General features: G+C 40.4%; 1 non-coding gene across 1 annotated transcript; it reads right to left on the bottom strand.

Moving 5' to 3' along the window:
* Window positions 1–2,393: 2,393 nt before the first annotated feature.
* Window positions 2,394–2,497, bottom strand: LOC124251596 (small nucleolar RNA U13). Its single transcript, XR_006891790.1, has one exon. It is a non-coding gene; the product is annotated as a small nucleolar RNA U13 (small nucleolar RNA).
* Between the last annotated feature and the right edge of the window lie 3,099 nt (window positions 2,498–5,596).

Genomic DNA, 5,596 nt, shown 5'->3' with positions numbered 1-5,596 from the left:
TAACAAGCAAAACTAGTCGGGAAATTTCTGAAAAACTAACAGTAGTGAAAGGTGTTAGCCTTCTTAGATAGTAAACATATTATAAAGTTAAAATAGTATGGTAGATCAGTGACATAGACCTGCAAGTCTAGAAATAAACTCAAATAGTCATGGAAATTTGGCATATGGTAAAGATATATTTCAAGTAAGTGGGGAGAAAGATGAATTATTCTATAAATGGTGCAGGGACAATTGGGGAATCACCTACTAAAAAGTTGACTCTGAATGAATTAGTGGATCAATCAAAAATCACCAATAGCTACCAGTATCATGAAAAATGAAGATAACTGGCTTCATTTGAAGATAAATAGATAACTGACCCCTGATAGAAGTATGACACACTGAAAGTAGTGTTGAAAAAAGAAATCACCCCAAATCTGACAACTACCAATGTGCAGAAAATGCAGGTATCACAGGAACATATTATTTGAAACCATGGGGATGCAATCAACAAAATTCAGTGAGAAACTGTACAGGACAAATGACCCAGTTTCTTCAATGAACACATTGCAAATTTTAAGAAAACACAAAGAGGAGAATCCGTAAATTGAAAAATGCTATATCAACCAATTGCAATGTATGGACGTTATTTGAATCCTAATTCAAACAAACTGAAAGAAAAATTGTATGAGAAAAGGGTAGGGGCCGGCCCGTGGCTGAGTGGTTAAGTTCACGCACCCAGGGTTTCACCAGTTCGGATCCCGGGTGTGGACATGGCACCACTCATCAGGCCATGTTGAGGCGGCATCTCACATGCCACAACTAGAAGGATCCACAACTGAAAAATATACACCTATGTACTGGGGGATTTGAGGAGAAAAAGGAGGGAAAAAAAGACGATTGGCAACAGTTGCTAGCTCAGGTGCCAATCTTCTAAAAAAAAAGAAAAGGGAAAATTTGAACACTGACCATTGGATATTAGTAATTATTATTAGTTTTAAGTGTGCTAATGGTGTTGTGCTGTTTTTATTTTAAAGCCCTCATTTAGTGATATATACTGCAAACATGTTTATGGAATGATAAGATGTCCAGAGTTTGCTTCAAAATAATCAAAGGTTGAGGCGGAAGGATAGATACAGCAAGGCTGGCTAAATTGATAATTGTTGAATCTGAGCGGTGATGGTTACTTGGGGTTCATTATAACATCTTTCTAATATTACATGTATTTGAAGTTTTCCATAATAAAATGGTTTTTTTTAAACTTCAGTCAGATCTCTACCTCTTACTTAGCTAAAACCCAAAAATAACAACAGAAACTAAATGAATAGAAAAAAGGAAGACATTTTTGCAATTTAGATCAGAGGTAAAAGGCTAATGTGAAGTGCTTCTGCAAATCGGTAAGAAGATGACCAAGAAAACAACAGGAAATGTGAAAAGAATGTGAACAGATGGTTCACAGAGAAGGAAACACAAATGGCTCTAACACAAAGAGATGAAGAGCTTCACTCTTTTTTTTAAATTGTGGTAAAGCACACATAACATAAAATGGGCCATTGTAACGATTTTTAAGTGGACACCTAAGTGCATTAAGTACATTCACATTCTTGTGCTACCATCACCACCATCCATCCACAGAACTCTTTTCATCTTGCAAACTGAAATTCTGTATCCAGTAAACAATAACTCCACACATTCTCCCCTCCCCCAAGCCCCTGACAACCACCATTCTACTTTCTGTCTCTATGAATTAGACTATCAAGTCATATAAGCATGAGGACAGTAATTGCCCTTTTGTGTCTGGCTTATTTCACTTAGCATAATGTCTTCAATGGTCATTCATATTGTAGCATGTGTCAGGATTTCCTTCCTTTTTTAGGCTGAATAATATTCTATTATATGTATATACCACATTTTATCCATTCATCTGTCAATAGACACGGGTTGGTTCCATCTTTGCCTATTGTGCATAATGCTGCTATGAACATGGGTGGACAAATATCTCTTCAGGTCCTCGCTTTCAATTCTTTTGGGCATATACCCAGAAGTGGAATTGCTGGATCATATGATAGTTCTGTTTTCGGTTTTTTTTGGTGAGGAAGATTGGCCTTGAGTTAACATCTGTTGCCAATCTTCCTCTTTTTGCTTGAGGAAGATGGTCCCTGAGTGAACATTTGTGCCAATCTTCCTCGTCCTCTATTTTGTATGTGGGATGCTGTCACAGCATGGCTTGATGATTGGTGTATAGGTCTGCACCCGGGAACGGAACCTGTGAACCCTGAGGTACTGAAGCAGGGCACGCTCACTTAACCACTACGCCACTGGACCAGCCCCCGACAGTTCTGTTTTTAATTTTTTGAGGAACCACCATAATGTTTTCCACAGTGGCTGTATCATTTTATTTTTTTTCTTTTTCACATCAGACAGGTAATGTGCTGATGTCATAACAAGGTTTGTGGGGGGCACAGCTCCTGCAACAGCATGAAGACTCAATCATTGTGCTCATGAACTATAAAAGGATCCTGTACCATTTTGCATTCCCACCAACAATGCACAACGGTTCCAATTTCTCCAGATCCTCATCAACACTTACCTTCTCAGAGCTTCCCTCTTAATAAAAGAAATGCAAATTAAAACCACACTGAGATATCATTTTTCACCTATCAGATTGGCAAAGATCAAAAATCTTGATAACTATCTTGGCACAAGTTTAGGGAACAAGGATTCTTATACATTGCCAGTGTGACTGGAAATCCGTACAGCCTCTATGAAGAACACCTTGGTAAAGTCTTCAAATTACACCTGCACACACCATTAGACCTAGCAATTTCTAAGAAAATATCCTATTTTCACATGTTCTTAGTTACGTATAGAGATGGATATTTGTTACAGCATATAAGGGGAAAGATCAAAAATGATTTAAATGTTAAAGATTAAATGAATGGTGTCTTTTGTTATCATCACTTCACTAGATAAGAAGCTATTGGAGGGGCCAGCCCTGTGGCTGAGTGGTTAAGTTTGCATGCTCTGCTTCAGCGGCCCAGGGTTTCACTGGTTTGGATCCTGGGTGTGGACATGGCACCGCTCATCAGGCCACGCTGTGGTGGCGTCCTACATAGCACAACCAGAAGGACCTACAACTGTAATATACAACTGTGTACTAGGGGGCTTTGGGGAAAAGAAGAAGAAGAAGAAGAAGAAAAGAAGATTGGCAACAGATGTTAGCTCAGGTGCCAATCTTTAAAAAAAAAAAAAGAAGAAGCTATTGGAGAGCAGAGGCATGGTTTTTGAAGGTCCAAACAGACCTTCAAGAAATATTGATTAGATTAATTAAATTATTACTTAGCCTCTGGCAGAACTGAATTGGCAGGCAGCTCAGGGAGGTTAAGCGGCTTGTCCAAGGTCATCCATACAATCTATACTACCTATTCTTTATGTGCAAAGCACAGAGGCAGGCACTGTGAAAATTACTGAAATCGAAGAATTGGACCCTACCTACTACGAGCTTGAGATCTAGTAAAGCACTCTAACAGACACTAAAAATATCAAGGTTTTTTTTTTTGTTCTTTCAATTATATCAATGGAGACCATTGTTCTGGTGGATAAAATGAGGCCCAGATCAGAGACGCAGCTTCTCAAAGGCCATACAAAAAGGCAGGAGAAGGGTGCTGATGAAAACTGAAGTCATCCTTCCATTTGTGCCCCATCCTTAGTGCCCTAGGGGACTCATTTCAAGGGACCCACTGCCCACCAATGTTCCATACACTGGATCAGCCTTCTCCAAGGTGTGTTACATTATAGGTCCTGTGAGAGACTCTTCTAGAAAAGGATTCCCTAACCTATCATGTTTGTGAAATGCTTTATATGTCAGCCTAAAGGTTCCCCATGCATGTAGGGTTTTTTTCCTAGTTCTGTCCATTGAGAAGGTCTGAGAGCAGTGACACCCCATTAGCAACAAGCATACAGCTTGTTTTTTTTTTAGCTGAGGTGAAATTCACATAATGTAAAATTAACTATTTTAAAGCATACAATTCCATATATTTAGTAATTCACAAAGTTTTGTTACCGATACCTCTATCTAGTTCGAAAACATTTTCACCACCCAAAAAGAAAACCCTGTATCCATTAAGCAATCACTCCCTATTCTCCTCACTCCCAGCCCCTGGCAACCACTAATCTGTCATCCCTCTCTATGGAGTTACCTATTCTAGATATTTCATGTAAATGAAATCATACAATACATGGTCATTTGTGTCGGACTTATTTCACTTTGCATAATGTTTTCAAGTTTTATCCACATAATAGTATGTATTAGTATTTAATTATTTTTTATAGCTGAATAATATTCCACTGTATGGACATACCAGGTTTTGTTTATCCAGTATATTGTTGGGTTTTTTTTAATGATTGGCACCTGAGCTAACATCTGTTGCCAATCTTTTTCTTCTTTTTTTTCTTCTGCTCCCCAAAGCCCCCCAGTACATAGGTTTATATTCTAGTCATAGGTCCCTCTGCTTGTGCTGTGTGGGACCCGCCTCAGCATGGCCTGATGAGCGGTGCCATGTCTGTGCCCAGGATCGGAAGTGGCAAAACCTCAGGCTACCGAAGCAGAGCATGCAAACTTAACCACTCGGCCACGGGGCCAGACCCCCTAGTATATTGTTGTTTTTTTTTTAAAGATTGGCCCCTGAGCTAACATCTGTTGCCAATCTTTTTCTTCTTTTTTTTCTTCTGCTCCCCAAAGCCCCCAGTACATAGCTTTATATTCTAGTTGTAGGTCCTTCTGGTTGTGCTATGTGGGACCCGCCTCGGCGTGACCTGATGAGGGGTGCCATGTCTGCACCCAGGATCGGAAGTGGCAAAACCTCAGGCTACCGAAGTGGAGCATGCAAACTTAACTACTTGGCTACGGGGCCAGCACCCCCCTCCCCTGAGTATATTGGTTTTTAAAAGTTGAGAAGAGGGGCTGGCCCCGTGGCTGAATGGTTGAGTTCGCGCGCTCCGCTGCAGGCGGCCCAGTGTTTCATTGGTTCGAATCCTGGGCACGGACATGGCACTGCTCATCAAACTACGCTGAGGCGGATTCCCACACACCACAGCTGGAAGGACCCACAACGAAGAATATACAACTGTGTACCTGGGGGCTTTGGGGAGAAAAAGGAAAAAATAAAATCTTTAAAAAAAAAAAGTTGAGAAGAAAATTAACTTGTCTACCTTTGTTTAATGGATCTTTGCCCTCTCTGCAGCAACACTTGTTAACATCCTATAGAAGCACTCTTTGGAAAATACTATACAAGATATTTGGCAAAGGCAATGGTCAGACTCGGAGGAGGAGGGCCCACTTAATGATAAAGTACACTTGACAGCTCTCCAGAAGGGGTACGCTGTTTGGTTATTCTATCAGGTCTGGGTTTTGATGATTTAAAACCATACCAGCTATTTCAATTTCTCCTTGGAAGACCCAGCAGAAGAGTTTAATATCCTCTCCCTATTTTCTTCACCTGGTTCCCACCCCTTCGCCAGTCTCCCTGTAGTAAATGCTCTTGGTTACATCCCTTTACCGAGATGGTGCATCTATTCCCTAGCTGTTGTGAGCCTTGGCTGCTAATGCCTCACAGCT

Source organism: Equus quagga, chromosome 13 (genome assembly GCF_021613505.1).
Source record: "Equus quagga isolate Etosha38 chromosome 13, UCLA_HA_Equagga_1.0, whole genome shotgun sequence".
Classification (NCBI taxonomy): Eukaryota; Metazoa; Chordata; class Mammalia; order Perissodactyla; family Equidae; genus Equus; species Equus quagga.
This window is presented reverse-complemented; position numbering and strand designations above follow the sequence as displayed.